Source organism: Taudactylus pleione, unplaced genomic scaffold (genome assembly GCF_031769625.1).
Source record: "Taudactylus pleione unplaced genomic scaffold, aTauple2 ptg000145l, whole genome shotgun sequence".
In the NCBI taxonomy this organism is placed as follows: Eukaryota; Metazoa; Chordata; class Amphibia; order Anura; family Myobatrachidae; genus Taudactylus; species Taudactylus pleione.
The window spans coordinates 6,784,339-6,808,154 of NW_028284547.1; the positions used below are offsets into that span (position 1 = coordinate 6,784,339).

The following is a 23,816-nucleotide window of genomic DNA, read 5'->3' on the forward strand; positions in this document are numbered from 1 at the left end:
CCACATCACATCCGGATCACATGATCGCAGTATGATAGCTGGAAGCTGGAAGTGGAGTCTTGGTAACCTGGAACAGCAGCGCAATGTCGTTACTGTGGAAACACATATACACAAATCACCCGATAGTGGCAAATAAAACAAGAAAAATGATAGATAAATACAAACAATACAGAAAACTCCTCTACTAAATAAGGGGACTGATTGAGTGGAAACATAGTGGAACTTGATAGAGGGTCATATATAAGTATAAAGCTAGGCTAGATTAGCCTACCTATCTGGTCACATATGAAATTGTGTATTAGAAAACAACAATGCACATAGTCCCAAAATATATCATGAGCCATAGGGCAATCCAACAGCATACAGAGGACCAGATCTATGGAACACAAACAGACACAGAGGATCCATATAAAACAGATTTAGCTATTATATTAGAAAAACATATTAAAGGATAGTTGATCATTCAGACCCCTTGGTGTAACAGTATCTAATCGCCAAATCCATTGGAAGAAGTTTTTTGCCACGCTCACCAGCTTGAAGAAAATATATATATGCCATGTATTTTAGGGTTATGTGTGGATCATATAACATTTGATATTTAAATAGGGTATATTTTAGTATTTTGTTCCATACTCCACTGATAATATAAATATTTTTGTATGATAGTACAGTTAACAGTCTAAGCTAATTCTATTTATCACAATAAAGGTGCCGATTTATATGTTAAGCACTTCCAGTAATGTAACTGAATAATATGGATAAATAGAACTGCTGCGCCATCTAGTGGTTTACACATAAACACACCAATACATCTGTGGTGATCAAATTTGTTACTTTGTTTATTTACAGAGGAACTGTTACCTCGAGGATACTATTGTATCAAAGGAAGATACAACAAATTGCCCTGCCACAGTAAATGATTAGTGAAATAAAAACACCAACTGATTAAACATCCTTTTTAGGATTGGTGAACAAACTTGATGTTTAACAAGAGTGTGGATTAAAGACAACCCAACAATCATTTTATTTATTTAATTGAACAGAGACACACAAACACCCATTATTAATTTAATATATTTTTAATTCACAATCAATTGTTTTTATTATATTTCACTTCAAGATAGTTTCTATATTCTTTGATTTAACTAATATAAGTTACATTTTAAAATCATAAAAAATTGCGCCAACCCAGAGGACAATCTTTTTCTTTTTCTTGTTGTTAGATAATAATTCATAATGAATGTATCATCATTTAAGTTTGCTAATGCCTAATGCCAATTACTGGTGCTATTAGAAGGTATTGGTGCAAATCCATATTTCCTTGATGTAGAAGAGTCATATTATGTCAACAAGAGCTCAAATTAGCACAGATAAAGGACATTAATCATTATTTTAGACATTTAAGGTCATACAATCTTGGATATTGCAATAACTTTGTAAAGTGCAGGTGCTAACACCATACAGCGGTATGATATAACAGGCTCCCATGAGTATGAAAGACAGAAGATACAATTATTATAGACACTGCCCTCAGTAATCACCTATTAATAACACCTATTAATGGTAAACTGAGTTCTAGCAGCAGACACATTTCACTACTATTCAGAAGAGACCTAAATTAGGTAGTGATTGTAACATTTTTGATTCCACCTGCCATATTATGCCACTGCTGGTTGTGTATGAAATGTTAGGTATTTTTTATTTAGGAACTGAGCAACACATTAACCATTAACTTTCCCTGCCTACTTAAAAAAAGAGCTAAGATTCTCTATTAGATTGTCAAACACTGTTTGGATTTGAAATGTCCTTTATTACACTTTCCCAAATATCTTTTTAGACTAGTAGATGTAGACAAAGTGCTACTATTGCTAATAGAGGTGTGATACTCCTGTTCAATACACTTACAACATAAACTGAACCATGATTGACAACAGGTATAAAGACCATTGATAATACAACAGGTAATCACACAGTGTTACAGGAAATGGAGGAACTGCCACCTTGCAATTCAGACACTGGGCCAAATGTTCTAGAGTGTGAGTTTAAGTTAAAAATCCAACTTGCACCTTCTCGCAATTTTTGAAGGTTTTTTGAAGGCGAGTTGGTGCCAAGACTCACAAGTGTAACAACCTATGAACTTTTGATCTCAAGGCTACTACACTATGCGAATGTGTGTGAGTATTTCCTATATAAATTCACACCTTTTAATGTGGCTAGCATTAAAAGGTGCAAGTTATACAGAAGGCTTCACAAATCAGTCAGATCCGTGAAGGCTTCTGTGTGTTAAAATAAAGAAGTTACACGTTTAAAAAAAAAAAATTTTATCCCCCCCCCAGCAGCATAACCAGCCCTGGGCACAGTAGAGCCTGTGCTGGTTTTTAAATATAGGGGACAAATTGCATAGGAGTCCCCTCTATTTTACTTACCAGCACAGGGCTTTTATAATACAGGCCTGGTTGTGGAAATACAGGGGTCAAAATGAGTAGGGGTCCCCTATATTTTCCTGAACTAGCACTGGACTCCTTATAGTGAGGGCATAATGCCTCAGCCATGGGAAACCTTTCACCAGGTCCCCCTGCCAAAGCATTAAAACTGACCACTAGTCAGGCCAGGCTGGGGATCCTTGGGGAGGTAAAGACCCCCCAATAAAGGGGTCCCCCTCAACAGGACACCTCAAACCTAGGCTGTCACCAGCACCCCTGGCCAGTGGGTGCCAGGTTGATTATGTATAGTGTATTGTATTAAATAGACAAAGTCTTTTGCAGTAGAACTACAGGTTCCAGTAAGTCTCCCAAACATGAACTCACATTTTTTACAAATTTGCAACCTGTTACATTTGGGCGATTGTCTCTACATTTCATGTAAATTCAAAATTATACATTTGATTAATCTTTAAAAAAAATTATATCATTTTTGGTGTGTTCCTTTTTAGTCACCCACAGCACCCTGTATTTATGCTCATACTATTAAATATTATATGCTGGGCCTCACACACTACCCTTTCACAATATACATAGATTTAGTACAAATAAGATAAATTAATTGGATATTAAACAGGATCAGTACGGATGCTGCCGCTTTCGATACCAGTGGTAAAAATCTAATGCCGGCATCCTAACTCAACAGGGCTAGGATTAGAGATGTGCACCGGACCATTTTTGCTGGAATTGGATTTGGATTTGGTTCTAATTCAATGTCCGACTTTGGATCTGAATCTGGATTTTCTAAACTGCAGTGACTCTCTTTGGATTTGGATTTGGATTTTTTACAAAAATTTACAAAAAATTTAAAATCACATAAATTTGGCTTTTTTGTCTTCCTAGAGTGTCATTCACATCGATAACATAAATTTCCAGTCAATTACAGTCAATTTAGACGACCTCACAGCTTATAATGTTGTTTTCACCATTATTCACCAAAGGTTGTAGTGAGCTGACTGGTTACCAAGCATCAGAGCAGCGGAGCAGCAGCATAGACAACACAGTTTAAAGCACATCTATGAAACATTGCCACACAATAGTGGCAGAAATGAAAGGTAGTGCAAGATGGAATTGTCCTTGGGCCCTCCCGCCCTCCCACCCACCCTTATGTTGGATATTAAAAAGGACATGCACACTTTAACAAATCAAGCATTTCAGCGACAGGGACTGCCACTTTGTGGTTGAAGTGCGTGGTTTGTTTGGGCCCCCACAAAAACGCTACCAATCGGTTAAAGGTAACAGCTCTACAGTGGCAAGATGTCACCATCCTTACTCTCAGTGTGTACATCATCCTCACACAATATTAATTCATACTCATGGGAATCCACCATTACAGAAGCATCTGTACTGTGACGTGATTGGCGGGAAAGGTTTTCCTCATGAAATTTCAAGTTCATTTTAATGAACATCATTTTTTCCACATTTTGTGGAAGTAACCTCCTACATCATTCACTCACAAGGTTCCCAGCTGTACTAAAAACTCTCTCCAAGTACACACTGGATGGTGGGCAGCTTAAGTAATGCAAAGCCAGTTTATACAAGGGTCTCAAAATTGCCTTTTTTTTCTTCCAATATTCAAAGGGACTCTGTGACATGTCAACTTGTATGGTGTTCTGAAAATAATCCTCCACCATTCTTGCATGGTAATTATATTATATAGAGTTATGGTAGATGTGTCACTTGTGTTGGGCAATTCTTTTAGACCTGAACAGTTGTCAAAATGTTGACTTAACTTATTTGCATCACCACTGGGTCTTTTGGGAAAGGTGAATTTTTTGCTGGCTGCTGCTGGAGAAACCGAAGGAGACATCATCGTAGTGCCATGTGTCACTTCAGCTGCCAACTTGCTCACCAGGAGCACTTTGGATCTTTTAATATCTGGGTCAGTTGTAAAGAAAGACACAGAATACAACTTAAACCTATGAACAAGTATGGTTGCTAAAATATAATATTCAGATTTCAAGATCTTGGCCACATGTGGAACCTGGCAAAGTGAATATAGGACTAGATCTATCAGTCCAGCATACTTTAATCTCCTCCTTCAACTTCTCCAGCTGATTTTCCAAAAGCCTAATCAGGGGTAAAAAACCTAACTCAAGATAGCAGTATCAGCACTCACTTCACATGTGGCAACTTCAAATGGTTTGAGCAACTTGCACAAGACAGAAAGTACTCTCCACTGAGCTGGGCTAAGGTGCATTACCCCTCCTCTCCCAATGTCATGGCTTGCCGTATAGCTATGGATGGCTTTTTGCTGCTCCTCTATCCACTGAAGCATATAAAGGGTGTAGTTCCACCTCGTTACCACTTCTTGCTTCAGTTGATGGCAGGGTAAATTAAACTGCTCTTGCAGGTGCTGCAATCTCCTGCATGCTGTTGCTGAATGCAGAAAATGTCCCAAAATTTTTGTGCCATAGACAGCATCTTCTGCACGCCCCTATCATTTTTTTATAAACCCCTGCACCACTAAGTTGATTGTGTGAATAAAACAGGGGATGCATTGGAATTCACCCAGCTGTAATGCTTTCACAATATTTGTAGCGTTGTCAGAAATCACAAATCCTGAGGAGAGTCCAAGCCATGTTTCTATGACATCTCTTAGTTTTTATAAGAGGTTGTCAGTGGTATGCCTCTTATTGAATCCAGTGATGCACAGAGTTGCCTGCCTCTGAATGAGCTGGCGTTGTTTGTTAGATACTGCTTCTGCTGCAGCTGAAGGTGATTCACCCACCCAGTGGACCATCACAGTCATGTAACCTTTAGTTTGCCCATTACCATTTGTCCACATATCTGTGGTAAGTGGATAGTGGGTACAATAGGTTTTTGCAGGTCAATAATTAGGTTCTGTTTAATGTTGTGGTACAGCCGAGGAATGGCTTTTTGGGTAAAAGGAAACCGAGATGGAATTTGGTACTGGGGACACATTACCTCAATTAACTTGTAAATCCCACTGTATTATTTGCAAATATCAGATGCAGATCTAATACTAGCATAGCCATCATGGTCAGTAATGCACTGTGCGAAAGAGTGAGAGCTGTCAGATTTGCTTCCCCTTGAAAGAGATTCTCTAACAGTCAATTGTTTTTTTGGTAAACTACTACTAGAAGTGTACTTAGTCCACTTCTGGGATGAAGATCCACCCCCAGCACCAGCACAAGCACCAGGCCCAGTGCTCAAAGATTCAGTTTCTTCTGAGGTGTCCTGGAAAGTGGAGGAGTCACCATGACTTAGCATTAAGAAATTGGATGCTGGACTACCACTGATCATTCCTAAGGATATTGAGGATGAAGGTGTTGTTGGTGGAGATTGCAGGTGCTGGGATTTCATACAGAGAAGTCATCTAGCTAATGCTGGACTGCTTCTTTTTATTTTTTTAGCAGTAGTTTCTAATGTTATCAAACACCTGTCGTTAGCTCGCTGCAGATGATGTAATAGCGTGGAGGTTCCTAGATGCTTAACATCCATATCTCTACTTACTGTGGTCCCACAATGGCTACAAATGGCTTGACAAATGTCATGATTTGGGTAAAAACAGTTCCACACAAAAGATGTGGATTTGTTGTTTCTATGCCCAGGCATGGCAATGGCCTTCTTATCTTGGCCAAGAGCTGCTTCCACTGGTGCCTGACTTTTACAAAAAATATCCTCATCCTCAATATCCTCATTAGTCCCAGTGTCAGCTGCACATACATTCCCCTCATCCTCTTGCAATTTTACAGTGGCATCCTCAATTTATATGTCCTCTGCAATACTGCTCATCATCAAAAAATACAGATGGACAGAAACTGTGGAGGGCAGCTTCTCTGAAAGGTCATGCTTGCACATAGCAATGTCACTCGTGGACCCACTTAGACTCTCCTCAGGGATTTCTAACATTTGTGTTTCTAAAAACACAGTTTGATCTACTACCTTATTAGTTTTAATTTTTTTACACTTCTATAGTCAGATTGAAAAGATCTTTATTGTCATGAGAGGCACAAGATTCCTCACTGACAGTTGCAGAACCACTGCTCAGAAATAAAGGCCAATGTCTGAGCCTTTCCTTGCCACTACGTGTGGTTAATGGTATGTTGTCAATTTTAATTTATTCTGCACCAGTAGTAGTCTTTAGAGGTTTTATTTTTGTCTTTACCCCTGTGAAATCTAGATTTTTTTATTTTAGATACCCTAATTTTTTAAAGCTTCTATGCCCTTGAGCATTCGCTTTACATGATAGTGATGGACTTCCAGCAGCTGCAGTGCTAGCATTTGCTTGCTGTTTTTGCTCTACTCTCGGTTTGTTGTCATGATCCATATTAATTTATCACTGTGAAATGGAGTCACAGAGCTTGTATACTATACACACAGTGGGCTAATGCCCAGTAAAGTCACAGAGCTTGTATATAGTTATAAGCACAGTAAGATTATGCCCCACTGAGCTTGTATACACACAGTAAGCTTAGCCCAGTCATGGAGCTTGTATACACAAAGTGAGTTTAGCCCAGTCACAGAGCTTGTATACACACAGTGGGCTTATGCCCAGTCATGGAGCTTGTATACACACAGTGAGTTTAGCCCAGTCACAGAGCTTGTATACACACAGTGGGCTTATGCCCAGTCATGGAGCTTGTATATACAAAGTGGGATTAGCCAAATCACGGTCTCTCCTCTCAGACCGAAATGGTGCAAGTCCCTGGCGCTGCACCTTTTATAGAGGCTGAACGTCACCTGGGTCTCACGAGAATCCGACGTTGGCCATGTGACGTTCAGCCTCAAGGTGGAATCTGAGTTAGGCAGGAACACCCGAACTTGCTTTAGAGTGGGCTCGGAATCCACCTGTTCAGAGCAGTTCGGATTACCTAGAATCAGAACTGCTCATCTCTAGTTAGGATACTGACACCTATCACTAGGTATTCCAACCCTTCACCTACCCTTAAACCTCCCTCCCCAGTGCCTAAACCTAACCTGCCTCTTAATGCCTAAACATAACCTCCCTGTACCACATATTAAACCTAACCCTCCCTCCTTTGTTTCTAACCATAGCCCTCCCCTTAGTGACTAACCCTAACCCTTAACCCTAAACCTGCTACTTACCTACAGGATGCTGACCGTCAGTATGCCAGTGACAGTTTTCTGACAGTTGTTGGAATTCTGGCCCTTGTAGTCTTATCGCCAAAATTGCCTGTGCCAGGATACACAAAATATCCCTTTTAAACTTTTGATAGCATTTAATCTTTTTGGAGTGCTATGTGGTCAATCACCCATGAATGTGTCCCCAAGATATAAGGTATAAAAAAAAACAAGGACAGTGATGCGCAGTCACCCAAATCAAATAAAATATTTATTAAATTCCATATAAAATTATAACATAAACATATAACCTATAAGCAGGTATAATATTACAATAGAATTAAAAAAATAAATAAAAATTGTGCTACAGGTTTTCAATCAGCCGTTTAATTAACAAACAAAACAGGAACAAGGGAATGTTTTTTAAAAAATATATTGTAAAGGGGCCTATCCATTAGCAGATGTTATTCTAAAAGATAAAAGACAAAAGATATCTACTGAAAATTCAGGTGGCTGTGCTGAAAGATATCTGTCATGTCCAGGACAGATCTTGGCAAAAGACGACAGATGAACGATATCACATGACATAATTCTGTGAGTGGATTTTTTTAATGATTGTTTGAAAATTTATTATTAAGCATTATTGAATGTTTATTTGCCCTGTTGCGCCCTTTTACAGCCCCCATTGTGCCCATTTTATAGCCCCTTTAGTGCCCCTGTAGTGCCCCCTGGTTGAGCCCTCTGGTAGATCCCTTTACAGCCCACAGTGCCCCTGTACTGCCCCCTGTAGTGACCCCTTTATAGCCCCTTTAGAGCCCACATTGTGCCCCTGGTAGAGCCCTTGTAGTGCCCCCTTTATTGCCCCTGTTGTGCCCCCTTGTTGAGCCCCTTTATAGCCCCTTTTGTGTACCCTGGCAGAGCCCCTGTAGTGCCCCTTTATAGCCCCTGTAGTGCCCCCTGGTTGAGCCCCTTTAGTGCCACCTGGATGAGCCCCCTAGTAGAGACCATTTAGAGCCCACAGTGCCCCTGTAGTGCCCAATTTAGAGCCCACACTGCCCCTGTTGTGCCTCTTTGGTGAACCCCTTTAGTGCCCCCCTGATAGAGCCCCTGTAGTGCTGCCTCTATAGCCCCTGTAATTAACCCATAGTGGACCATTTAGGCATGGCCACCCCCTCCACCCAATGAGGGGCCCCACAGGCTGGGCCCTGGGTGCCCACACCTACCAGCAGGCATCCACCCACGCCCACTACTACATCCCACTCTCACTGACAGTCTTGGCTTGGGGTCCACAGCCACCTGCACCTACTTATATATCCTAACTAGCAGAGGAGCAGGCAGAGAAGATGCTACTAGCTGCTAGCAGCATAGAGCAGCCAGAAGCATCCACTCTGCCTGCCTCCCACAGCCAGCCATATACATGGCAGCAGTGGTGGGCGCTTGGAGAGATGGTTATAGCAGTGGGCACGGGTGGCTGCTGACCCACAGCTGAGTGTGTCAGTGAGAGGTAAGGAGGGGGGATATAGTAGTGGGCGTGGGCAGCTGCCCGCTGGTAGGAGCATAGCCCCGTTGCCACCCACACTGCACTACATGCACTTTAGTTACCTTATATATTTTGCAAAGCTGCATTGTCCCCCAGCACTCTGTGGCTGCTGCTGCTTCACTCCAGGGAATGGTGGCAGGATTCTGGAGCATCCTGGGTGTGGCTTCCATAAATTATCATTCATCGTCCATCGTTCATCATTTAATGCATATAAACTGCCAGATATTTCTAATATCTAGCAGCGATATGCAATAATTGACCAACAAGTTGGAAAGATGAAAGATCCAATTTGTTGGCCACGGGAGTGCGCATCTGTCATCGGTCAAGGGCTATTCATAGCAGATAAATTGAATGAATGACATATCGTTCAGTCGTTCAGTTTATCTGCTAATGGATAGTCCATTAAATGGTGTGAGTGTACATTCAGCTCTATTTTAAGAGTATAATCACAAGTGGTTTGGATTTGTGTAATTCAGCATGCATTGTGTTTCACATACCCATAGTGATCTCAAATGTAATCTAAATAATTGGTAATGGCTGCAGGCATACATTCAGCCTTAAATACGCAGTCTAAGACCAGTATTGATCTTTAAATTCTTGTTTGATTATTAATTTTCTCCTGGCATATATTCAGCCCATGTAGTTGATTCAGAGATTTCAGCTATAATATGTGTTATTTGTTTCCACATGCAAGTGGGGAGCACATGGGCAATGTATTAGCTAGTTTGATCAGGTTCCTGGTATATTTTAGCTAAGGCTTAATAATGTAGTGACCATAACATCTTGGAGAAATTGCTCCTTTCTATTCTGATTAAACAGGAGAAAATATTCATGTTAATGGAACAAATACATATCTGATGTTTCTTAAGGAATATATTACAGGGGTCAGTGCACATCTCTAGCTGCAAGTGATACAGGCAGTAACCCATAATTGAAAAAACCATTGGGCCTAATGGAAAGCCACCTAATGGAATCCATAGTTTGATCAGAACCAATAATTGTGTGCTATAAGTAGTGGCTCCAGAGGTGGGGCTTTAGCACTGTCCAAAATTCAAATAGGGGAGCCAAAACAACTGCCAGTGAGTCCCGGCCAGCGATATTTGGCAGCATTTGAAATGGTCGATGTTGTGGCTCCCTTATTTGGATTTTGAACTGCTCTGCAACCCCACCCCTGGAACCACCACTGTTATTTAAAAATTACCCATGGAGCTGATTAAATGTTTATCCTAAGATCAGCATCTGTTAAAAGGATGGGAATCTGATGTTTAGGGCAATCGGCAAAACTATAAGAGGGCTCTTTATTAGTTTATTTAGTGATAAGAAGATCATCTCTCCTGAGTGACCTAGCTCTATACAGAGCACTAATATAATCCTGATCACAATGACTAGTTTGTGCATGCTCACTGGGGGCCTGATTCAGAGCCGGATGCTCTGACAAGAGCGCTCGCTCTGAATCAGGACCGTCCTACCTATTATTGGAGTGGCCTCCTGGCCACTTGCATAGCTGTGGGTGACCACCCACAGCTTATGCGAGTGGCCAAAAAGATGGTCTCAATGGTCAAGACCATTGCAATCATCGGGCTTGCGACGAGACCCTGCGGTAGGGTCTCGCTGCTGAAAGCCCAGGAGTGCTCTTGGCTCTATCAGAGCCAAAAGCACTCCCACTGACATCACTAGTGATGTCAGTGGGGCTGGCCCCAGACAGTAGGTGTTCCCATGGGAACACCACCATCTGGGCAACAATGTCCCCAGCACGCCCACCAAAGGGGGTGTGCTATCACTCACCATCGACAGCACGCCCCCTTTGGTGCGAGACCCATAGTGACGGCTTGGCCATCGCTATTTGGGTCTCATGCATGCGCACGATGGAGCTCCCTCCATCGTGCACATGAGCTCTATGGCACCATCGACCTGCTTGCGAGTGCTCGCAAGCGGGTCTGAATCAGGCCCTGTGTCACTGACGCATGCACAGAATAAATAATTGACTGACTGTGTGAGTTCTTTCAGTGTCATACATTGCTAAATCAGGCCCATAGTCCAAATGCTTGAGGGTGTAATAAGTGCTTTTTGTAATATGCACAAAGTCTGGACCTCAATAACAAGGATACCTGGCCATACTAAGCCTTGGTCTGGGTGCTGTAAGTTGCAGCTCAAGGATCCACTGGCTATTGGAATCGGCTTCAGCTGTACAGCTCACCGCAATGAACTTCACAAGTATTAATAGGCACCATTTGTCCAGGATATGTACAATTAGTGAGCATAGTATATACACTGGAATGGTAGTGGTAAAACTGTAACTGCAGGTATCACCAAGGGTACACATGGCTGATACCAACAAGGCAGTCCCCAGAATGCTCATAGAACACAGCACACTATAAATGTGGGAAGCAATGCATTTCCCACCTTGGGACTTTTTCAAGCTTGTCATTTTTTTTTTATTTTCATCTCTCCCTGTCTAACATAAGTATTGATCAAACAGTCCCAGGTCACCTACCAGAGAAAGCTAAATAAAAAGCTCATATACAAAAGTAAGTTAGTTATTTCAGTTACTGTATTTAATCATTGGTTTTGCCTTTAAAATAATTCTGATTCTTCTGGTTTGTATCTCATAATATTAACAAAATGTGTACTAAAATATATAATAGCTGGGAATGGAAGTACATTTCCCCACTTCCAGTCCATAACAATAGTAAACATGTCCTATTTCCAGTTTTCTTCTCTACTCAATGGGCGTCCTGATGTCTTGCAGTGCGATCACGAGATTTGCATACTCGGCCCACTGATAGCATGCTGCAAACATAGCCTATCAAATGGGTCAGAATCGAGCCCTTAGTCTCTAGCAGGCATAATAACCACTAACCTATATCTCATTAAACTCCTTCATCCCCTGTCAAAAATGTAAGTACTGATTCCCCACCTCCGGTCAGAGGTAATATAGTGATGCCCCACTTACAGTTCACATGTTTTTAACAAACAACTGTTTTAAATTCTCTTTGCAAGTTGATTTTTATCTTAAAGTGGCTTCACTTGGCATCATTGTGGGTTGGAGTTTGTAGATGTTCTATTCATAAATTTTATTTAAAGTGTGTTATAACTGTAAGCAAACAACACCCCACAACCAGATGGAAGTTACATTTCTGATGTCTTAAGAAGAGCTGGCCAGATCTGAGTAACAGGATTGCAAATATGACATTATTTTAGCTGTTTTCAAAACACAGGGCACATATCTAGTTACAATTGATATAGGCCTTGACCAACAATTAAAAAAAGCCATTGCGCCTAATGGAAAGCCACCTAATAGAATCTAAAGCTTTTTCAGAACCATTTAATTGTATGCTATCAGTGACAGCTCCAGAGGTGGAGTTGCAGCACAGTCCAAAATTCAAATAGGGGAACCATAACAACTGCCAGTGAGTACTGGCTGGCAATGTTTGAAAGCATTTGAAATGGCCATTGGTGTGACTCCCCTATTTGAATTTTTAACTGCTATGCAGCCCCACTTCTGGAGCACCACTGTAAGCTATTATAACAACTAGGCATGGAGCTGAGTAAATGTTTTTCCTAAGATCAGCATCCGGTAAAAAGGATGGGAATCTGATGTTTAGGGTAATCAGCAAAACTGTAATAGAGCTCTTTATTAGGTTATTTACCGATAAGAAGATACTCTCTCCTGAGTGACCTAGCTCTATACAGAGCTTCAGATAGCAGAGATTCAGGATAATTATTATCTTCAAGTGCTTTTTGTTTTGTCTGTGCTTGTTATTCAAAAGTATGGTCCTTACAACAATTGTACTTGATATGGTGTAATTGTCCATATGGAGTATTCTGAATCCAAGGAGTGAACTCTCAAAATGCAAGAATTATAGATATAGACTTCTTTCTGAAAGGTTCTGGTAACTATCATTTTATCTTCAACTGTTAGATCATATGTAGTAAAGAAATAGTGGTCCTGTCAAATGTACATTGGTGTTGAAGGATTGTATAAGACCTTTTAATTAAAACTTAGGGGTTTATGTACTAAGCAGTGATAAGTGACAGAGTGAAAAGTGACAAGTCGGTGATAAGGTGCCAGCCAATCAGCTCCCAAATGTTATTTTTCAAACAGCCTGTGAGATGACAGTTGTAAGGTGATTGGCTGGCACTTATCACAGACTTATCACTTTTCACTCTGACACTTATCACTATGCGGTGCATAGGTGTCTAAGCAAGACATAAACTGATCTATGGTTATTTATTATGAGAAAGTATAAATGTAAAGTGCACTGAAAATACCTCACTGAATAAAGCAATGTTTATGAGATATAACATGGGAATACTATGTGGATATGTGTTCCAGATAAATGGTTGACAGTAAAAAAGTTGATAAGCAATAGGCTGACTGTCAATAGGTTGATGGGGATTATAGGTTGACACACAAATGGTCAACATGGGTTTAGATTGCCAGGTACAAAAGGCCAACACAAAAATGGTTGAAATATTTAAAAGGCACTAGCAGGGATTGTTAGGGGCCCGATTCAGCAGTGCACTTGTAATCGCAAATTCCAAATTATTGTGAATTTGCACTTGCACAGAATGCATTTTACACAGAGACTCTTCAATGCTTCTGCCTGATTGACTGGCAGGCATTTAAGGGGTGGTGTGGGGGTGGGGTTGGCCGGCATTCTCAGAAATTGGAATGTGTATGCCCCATTTTCCTGGAGTGGCAAGCCCAGGAACTGCATCGATTGATGCAGTGCCCAGGCCTCACCAGCCAGAATAAGTAAGCTAAGGCTTACTCAGATGGCTGGTGGCCCTCTGCTCTCCACCATCGCTATCATCAACCACTGATGGTTGCAATGGTGATCCCAACCTGCGACCTCTGTGATCTGGTTCACACATTGTGCTACTTATTTCTCTATTTACTTATACAATTACCTAACATATGGAACCTTTGAGGTCATCAACCAGACCTTTTAATAAAGAAATCAAAACTACTTATTTTCATTTCAGCTAAGTAATAACTGTTTTAAATCCACATGAAATAAATTCAACTCAAGGTGACTTTGATAGTAGAGCCATTCTCAGCACCATATTATTATACTGTCTATTTATGTTGGATCTCTGGGAATGATCCTCATGTGTTGATCAGGCAGCAATTATTTAAGGTGCAGTGCCCCAATACACTTATTTCTTTTATTTGAAATAGTCATTATTTCAGGATAATTACTATTTTCTCTCTTATTTGTTGTGTTGTACAGTATTAGGTGTCAGTAGTACAACCTCCTTATGCCATGATAACATCAATTTACATTTTAAACTAATAATAATTTCAGGCAATTTTTTTAGGGGGAGGTTTCCCCAAACACATTGTTTATTAAATTACACTGGTGCAGAGGATCTGCTACATATGTTTCTACTCTCCTATCATTAGCAAGATTGATTTATATAACATACTTGTCACATTCAGAAAATAGAAAATATCTCTTCTATAAACATATAGAAGAGATAAAAGTTAACAAGCTTATGAAACATATGATATATTTAGGGCCTCAGAGTGACTCCTCATGTGATTAATAAGTGTTATCTTTTTAGTAAATCTCTTACTACATTCTTAGCATTTAAAGGGCCTCTCTCCTTTATGAATCCACTGATGTATAACAAGTTCTTGCTTGTTGGTAAAACACTTGCTACATGCAGAACATTTGAATGGCTTCTCTCCGGTGTGACTCCTGTGATGTTTAAAAAGAGAGGACTATTGTGAAAAACACTTGTTACATTCAGAGCATGTAAATGGCTTCTCTCCTGTGTGACTCCGGTGATGTTTAACAAGATGTGACTTATTGGAAAAACATTTGCAGCATTCAGAACATGTAAATGGCTTCTCTCCTGTGTGACTCCTCTGGTGTATAACAAAATTTTGCTTAGTGTAAAAACACTTGTTACATTCAGAGCATGTAAACGGCTTCTCTCCTGTGTGATTCCTCTGATGGCTACCAAGATATTGCTTATTGGTAAAACACTTGCTACATTCAGAACATTTAAATGGCTTCTCTCCTGTGTGAATCCTCTGATGTATAACAAGAGATGACTTTTGTGAAAAACACTTGTTACATTCAGAGCATTTATATGGTTTCTCTCCTGTGTGAGTCCCCTGATGTATAACAAGTTCTTGCCTGGTGGTGAAACACTTGTTACATTGGGAACATTTAAATGGCTTCTCTCCTGTATGTATCCTCTGATGTATAACAAGATGGAACTTATTGGAAAAAAATTTGCTGCACTCAGAACATGTAAATGTTTTCTCTCCTGTGTGAATCCTCTGATGTATGATAAACTGTGATTTATATGTAAAGGTTTTGTTACACTCAGAGCACAGATGTGGTTTCTCTCCTGTGAGACTCATAATGTATCAGATGAAAAATTAGCTGCATCAGATTCTTTCTGTTCAGAAAATAAAAGAATATTTTGCGAATCCTCCAGTAGAAAAAAATGTCTTTATTTTACTCGATCAGAGAAAAATGTCACTTTCCACAACGTCTTCTAATATGTTTATTGCAGATCCTGCTCCTTATTCGTCCTATAAATAAAAAAGTATAATTTTTTAAACCATAAATATTAGTGGATTACATCTTCTTTTAGAGAAATAGATTTATATTTTATTAGGAACATGAAATATATTTAAATAAACTACCAAATATTAAATATAACACTTTTAAAATTGTAATATGTTGTCAAATTGCTATATCCTCATTTCCAGTCAGATGTGCAGACCACTACGCTCCTGCAGCAGCTAAATACTTGATATAAAACTCAAAGTCTAATAAAGTTTCCAAAAAAACTGTATATTCCTCATACTATGACCTCAGAATGTGCAGGTTATACATTACTCACCCCCTGCACTGACCATAGATGGGTAACACATGCTACCGATCCTGTCACACCTACTGTCAGCTCATGCACCAGGATGCCGCCATTATCTCTGCACACACCATGGGAATGGAGATAATGTGACCATCTCACAGTCACTCTGCTCAGTGTGATGTGTGCAGAGGAATAAGTAATCAATGTAGTATGATACAAGGTTTTTAAAAGGTAAATAAAAACTATTTGTGTTAGAGACATGGGTAGGTTTGGTGTAAGGGCCTAGTGTATATAATAAAAGCTGGAGAAAACTATGCTAAAAAAATCTGACTTAATAGTTTGTATTATGAAACAATATGCAGGTGTCCAGCAGCATATGTGTGTTTGTCTAAGACTGAGCGGCAAATTCAATTTGACACAAGGTTTACACCTGAAACTCAGATACTGCCTGAGGATAAATCTGTGTTAGATACAACCTCTGTGGATTAATGCACAGGGAAACCCATAGATTCAAATACTTAATACTGAGTCTATGGGTTACCCCATGCTACATTTGGGTTTCTCACATGGTAACAAGACAAAAAAATCATAGGAGTAACTACCATAGGTGCCAGGGGTGCAGATGCTATGGGTCCCAGAGTAAAGGGGGGCCATCTTCATTGTCAAACTAACATATATTACTTACATTGTTCACCATTGGGAGGTACATAAGGGCTCTTAGACACTTTTGCTATGGGGTCTTTAAATACCTAGTAATGCCCATGCAGCTACTTGAATGGTTCTGGGCATTAAACCTACAGCTTTATCCACATTGAAAACATTGTAGGTAATATAATGTCTATAAGTGTATCAGAACTATATAAACAAGTTAGGAAATATATACTAACCTCATGCACTGAGCAATATGGAAGATACTATGACGAACCTGTCACCTAGATACCCCTTTATATATACTTACCTGATGCACAGAGTAATATGTAAGATACTATGATGGAACTGTTACCTAGATACCCCTTTATATATAATAACCTGATGCACAGAGTAGTATGTAAGATACTATGATGGAGCTTCCACCTAGATACCACTTTAAATATACTAACCTGATGTACAGAGTAATATGTAAGATACTTTGATGGAGCTGCCACCTAGATACCCCTTTATATATACTAACCTAATGTACAGATTAATATGTAATATACTATGATGGAGCTGCCACCTAGATACCCCTTTATATATACTAACCTGATGCACAGAGTAACATGTAAGATACTATGATGGAGCTGCCACATAGATACCCCTTTATATATACTAACCTGATGTACATATTAATATGTAATATACTATAATGTAGCTGCCACTTAGATACACCTTTATATATACTAACCTGATGCACAGAGTAATATTTAAGATACTATGATGGAGGTGCCATCCAGATAACCCATTATATATACTAACCCAAGGCACAGAGTCATATGTAAATACTATGATGGAGCTGCCAGCTAGATACCATATATATATATATATATATATATATATATATATATATATATATATTAACCTGATACACAGAGTTATATGTAAGATATTATGATAAAATGGCCACCTAACTACACCTTTTTTATATAGTAAACTGATGCATGGATTAAAATAAAAGATACTATGAAGGAACAGCTACCTAGATACCCCTTTATATATATTAACCTGAAGCAAATAAAAATATGTAAGATACTATGATGGAGCTGCCATATATAACACTGTATATATAACAACCTGAGACACAGAGTATTATGTAACATACTATAAAGGAGCTGCCACCTAGATACTCATATTCTATATACTAAACTGATGCACAGAGTAATATGTAAGATACTATAATGGAGCTGTTACATAGATCTCACCTTACATATTTTAAGCAGATGCACATAGTAATATGTAATATAATATGATGGAGCTGCCACCTAGCAAACCCTTTATCTATAATAACCTAAATCACAGAGTAATATGTAAGATACTTTGATGTAGCTGCCAACTAGATACCCCTTTAAATATACTAACCTGATGCATAGAGTAATATGTAAGATACTATGATGGAGCTGACACCTAGATACCCCATTATATAATCTAACAAGAGGCACAGAGTAACATGCAAGATACTATGGTCAAGCTGCCATCTAGATACACCTTTATTTATTCTAACCTCATGCACAAAGTAATATTTAAAATACTATGATGGAGTTGCTACCTAGATACCCCTTTATATATACTAACTTGATGCATAGAGGAATATGTAAGATACTATGTTGGAGCTGTCACCTTGATACCCCTTTATATAAACTAACCAGATGCATAGAGAAATATATAAGATACTATATTGGAGCAGCCACATACATACATTTTATTCTATAAAAACCTCATGTACAGAGATGATATGTAAGATACTATGATGGAGCTGACATCTAGATACATCTTTATATATTCTAACCTGTTGCTTAGTGTAATATGGATGCTATGATGGAGCTGCTAGCTAGATATATCTTTATATATACTAACCTATTGCTTACTGTAATATGTAAGATACTATGATGGAGCTGCTACCTAGATACCCCTTTATATATACTAACCTATTGCTTACTGTAATATGTAAGATACTATGATGGAGCTGCTACCTAGATACCCCTTTATATAAACTAACCTGATGCACAGAGAAATATATAAGATACTATATTGGAGCAGCCACATACATACATTTTATTTTATAAAAACCTCATGTACAGAGATTATATGTAAGATACTATGAAAGATCTGCCACCTAAATAAATATTTATTCATTTATTCTGCCCTGATGCACATAGTAATATGTAAGATACTATGATGGAGCTGCCATCTAGATACATCTTTATATATTCTAACCTGTTGCTTAGTGTAATATGGATGCTATGATGGAGCTGCTAGCTATATATATCTTTATATATACTAACCTATTGCTTACTGTAATATGTAAGATACTATGATGGAGCTGCTACCTAGATACCCCTTTATATATACTAACTTCATGCACAGATGAATATCTAATTTATTATGATGGAGCTGTCACTTAGTTTCACCTTTATATATACTAACATGATGCACAGAGTAATATGTATGATACTATGTTGGAGCTGCCACCTAAATACCCCTTTATATATACTAACCTGATGCACAAATTAATGTGTAGGTTACTATGTTGAAGCTGTCACCTAGATACCCATTCATATATAATAACCTGGTGCACAGTGTAATATGTAAGATACTATTTTGTATCTGTCACGAAGATACCCCTCTATATATACTAACCTCATGTACAGAGTAATATGTAAGTTACTATAAAAGAGCTGCTACCTTGATATATCTTTATATATAATAATCTGATGCACATAGTAATATATAAGATGCTATGATGGAGCTGCCACCTAGATACTTCTTTATATATCCTACCCTATTGCTTAATGTAATATGTAATATACTATGATGGAGCTGTCACATGATTTCCCTCTAAATATATTAACCTAATATACAGACTATTATGTAAGTTACTATGAAGGATCTGCCACCTACTTTAGATACCACTTTATATATACTAACCTGATGCACAGAGTAATAAATATACTAAGAAAAAATTAAAATGTTGGAATAGTTTTAGCTACAATTTCAAAGATTATCTATAATTTTTAGACACATAGAACCACTATATTGGTAGGGAGTATTGAGATGATAGATACACATTATCCAACATAATGACAAAAGAAAAGAAGATCAAATTTACATGTTGTGTACCATTGTGTTGACAGTGAATATATAGTTATGATATACTTAAATTATACAACAATACTGATAGAGAATATATGTTACACAGATGATCCCATAAATTGTAACTTAATAATATCTGTAATGTCTATGTATGAATCAATTAATTCCTTATGTATAATATAATTACTTTTTTCTGCAGATTCTTCTGTTTGTATGTTTCTTACTTCTTCCTCCTTCCAGCTCCAACCAGCAACTAAACCAGCAGCTCTTCCATCAACTATCAGTAGCCTGATACATCCTATTTATAGCCAATCCTCCCCCATCTCTCTCCATAGTTCCCAGGATGACCAGAAGGAATTCTTACACTGAGAGGTGACACATAAACACAGCGGCTTCCCATGCCTAGCTCATTGTCTTGCAAATGAGGTGTAAATATTCCTAAAGTTACTTACTACAATGGGAAATGCTGATTATACTTTGTCAGGGGTAACACTTTGTATTCTAATTGGATCATAGCAGCTTCTGGCGTCCTGTTATGTCACCAAAGGGAACTTTTGTTTAGGAGTCACCTATTGTCTGGGCAGAGTTTCAGCAGAAAGACCTGTTCTATATATCAGCAGAAACTTCACAATGATTCACTAGATATAGATTAGTAAAAGACAATTGTTTCTTATGAATTTATAGACTTTGCTATATAAAGGCTTAATTTGAAAATGGAGAATATGAGTTTCTTGGACATATATAAATAGTGTATTTTAATGTCATTTCTTTTTCAAATTCCCCCCAATAAGTAGTTGTTATTTAGAACTACATTGGAGTTAAAGTTAGAGGTGGTAAATAATTATGTTTCTCATTATTTTTTATTTTTATTTGTAAATAGATTTTATTGGGTTTTACAGATAAATACATCGCCAAAGTACATGTACTTGTAAAATACAAGTTATCAAGAGTGCAACTTATACATATTGCTCAATAATAAAGAAATGTCTGCAGCCTTGGTATAAATTACATATTTAGCAATAAAGTAGTATTTATGTATCACTAACATTCGCAAAAGTAATAATCCTTTGGACAATGAAAAATCATACAATATTACATATAAATGATACATTATATTGTAGTTCAGGGGAGTAATACAAGGGTTATAAACATGAGGATTAAAAGTAGAGGTAAGAGTGGGGTAGAAGGGGGGATGGGTGAATGGCATTAAAGAGTAGTTAAATCACATCAGCGTACATCAAGTCAACCAAAGCTATTATCTATATATATTATGTTGGCATTTCACTAGGTAAGGAGAGGTCTGTGAGGATCCAAGGTGGGTGGAATTTGGGAAGTAACAAATGTTTCTCATGATTTTAATGATATTGTGATACAAAGGCTTAATTAGACATATATAAATAGTGCAGTTGATGTCTATGTATGAATTGTTTTTTAAAATAATTTTAATGTAACTTTTTCAAATGTACCCCCAAAAAGAACTTTATAACGTCATTAAAAATTAAACATAGTAGATATTAATTCACAATGAGTTATATCATCATTTTTGCTTGTTAATGCCTAATGCCAATTACTGGTGCTATTATAGGGTATTTTTTGCAAAACCATATTTCCTTTAGAAGTCACAATATGTCATATATAAATGCTAAGGACCTTCATCATTTGCATATAAGATTTGCACACACACAGCTATTTATATCATTTGCTATTTAATTTAAAATTTCTATATCAATTGCCACTGTTTTTAAACAATTATAGTTATCACAAGAGGAATCAACGTTTATATATAAATGGATTGTAATTGATAACCAAACCATAGTTCTGTTATTATGATTAAGGTCACACACATAAGATATGAGGTTTAATTTGTATTAAAAGGAATGCTTTTGGAATACAGTGCATGTTTTCTGATTTACCTATATGTTATTTGACAACTCATTGTGTAGGTTGCTCTCGATAACCATATTGTTAATCTGGCATATGTTGCAATTAGAAATGAACACACTTTATGCCATCCAGCTAGATTTGAGTACTTTTATGAAGTGCAGTTCATGTTTTCTGACAGATTATGGTACCATAAATTATGTCACTGTGATTAAGGACATATCAGATATATATATATATATATATATATATCCAACTTATACTAAAATAAATACTAATTCAATGCATGCATGTTTTCTGATATGCCTCTATGTTATTGAGAAACACAACATGTGTAGGTTGTTCTCTATAACTACACTATCAATCTGTTATAAGATGTGATTAGAATAACCACACAAGTTATGACATCCAGCTGGATCTGATGACTCCTTTTTTAATGTGCAGTGCATGTTTTCTGACAGAATATGGTACTACAAATTGTATTCCAAGTAAATGCTTTCATTTGAAACATAACCACACCTGGTTATGGAAGGTATAATACATGCTGATTAATATGTTTCCTTGCTACAATGCAAATTTTCACTAACACTTAAAAGCTAAATAAGGGGATACATATAACTGTTTGAATTTTTGTTGCGTGGACACTATAAGAACTATAAGAACAAGAGGTGTATTAAGCTGGGAATCCACTATACAATTTTCTGTCCAAACTGGCTGGTTGGATTGAAAACCTGGTAATGTATAGGAGCAAATGACAGTCGATCATATGATTTTAAACACTGAAAATAGGACAAAAAAATGTCCAAATTGGTTAAATTTGTGTGTTTTAAAAATTTGCCTGAACAACCATTTTTGGCTATTTTCCAGTGTTTGTGAGCAAATGGACAATTGTCATTTGCTCCCATACATTACCAGGTTTTCATTCCAACCAGCCAGATTTGACAGATATCTGACAGAAAATTGTATAGTGGATGCCCAGCTTTAAGGGTTAAAGGTATACATTCTACAATTAGGGTGTTGCCTGTATCAGAGACCTTGCTGGTGAACTATTGGAAAATCTGACCTGTTTTTCTGTTATGATCATACAATTGGGAGACTGTGCAAACTAGTTATTTATTTCACATAATTAGTTTATGAACATTCCTGTGCATAAGAATCTTGTGGCTAATGGTATTGATGACCTTAAATCACTTATAGCCACAAGGAGATAATATTTTCAACTATTTGTCAACCATACCTCAACCAAAGAATAACTGAGAGGTTTTGACACTTTTGAGGATAGGAGCAGAAATTGTCATAAAAATATTTCTTTACTGAGACACAAAAAGGGAGATATATGGATTCTCTTACTTTTTAATGTATATTTAATAAAGGTTACATTTGAACAAAGACAAATATAGAAGAGTTCCCCCCAAAACCAGGATACTTTCTAGTCTTTGCATCTTGCAGGGACACCCTTTGTGAGTAAAATAAAAATAACCAGATATTTAACTTTACAGTATATAAACCAACATTATCATGTGGGTCACAGTGTAGTTCGATGTTCATGAAGCATTCTAAATATTAATGTATGATCATAATAATTGTATAATATTAAGCACTTACAGTTTGTCACCTAAATTGTATGAGCCAGATATGTAACTGCAGGAATAATTTAGTTAGTCCAAAATCAATTTGTTATTTACTATGGAATCTCCTACTACACATTCTCTATAGTACTCTATCGTCTGTGTAATAGATATCTATATGTTATTTATCAGTATCGTGGGGTCATATGTGTAACATAGCTATACATTCTGTATCACTACTGTTGTGTCATGTGTGTATAATATATCTATATATTCTCTAACAGCACTGTGGGATCCAGCATGTAATATACAGTATATCTGTATACATTGTAGCAGTACTTTGGTATCATGTGTATTATGTATCTATACATTATCATTACTGTGGAATCATGTGTGTAAGACATCTATATAGTCTCTATTGGTACTGTGGTAATATTTGTGAACTAGATCTATATTTATGCTAACAGAATCATGGCATTATGTGTGTTATATATCTATATACTATATCATTACTGTGGGATCATGCATGTAATATATCTATATAGTTTCTGTTGCTATTATGGTATCATATATATACCATATTTATAATCCTATATCAATACTGTGGTAACATGTGTGTTATATATTTATATACTATATCAGTACTGTGGGATCATGCATGTAATATATCTA

General features: G+C 37.6%; 2 pseudogenes; one reads left to right on the forward strand and one right to left on the reverse strand.

The window, feature by feature from the left end:
- The window catches only part of LOC148522667 (uncharacterized), a 360,297-nt pseudogene that overhangs the window by 202,224 nt on the left and 134,257 nt on the right, over positions 1-23,816 (forward strand).
- The window catches only part of LOC148522669 (uncharacterized), a 53,869-nt pseudogene that overhangs the window by 6,804 nt on the left and 23,249 nt on the right, over positions 1-23,816 (reverse strand).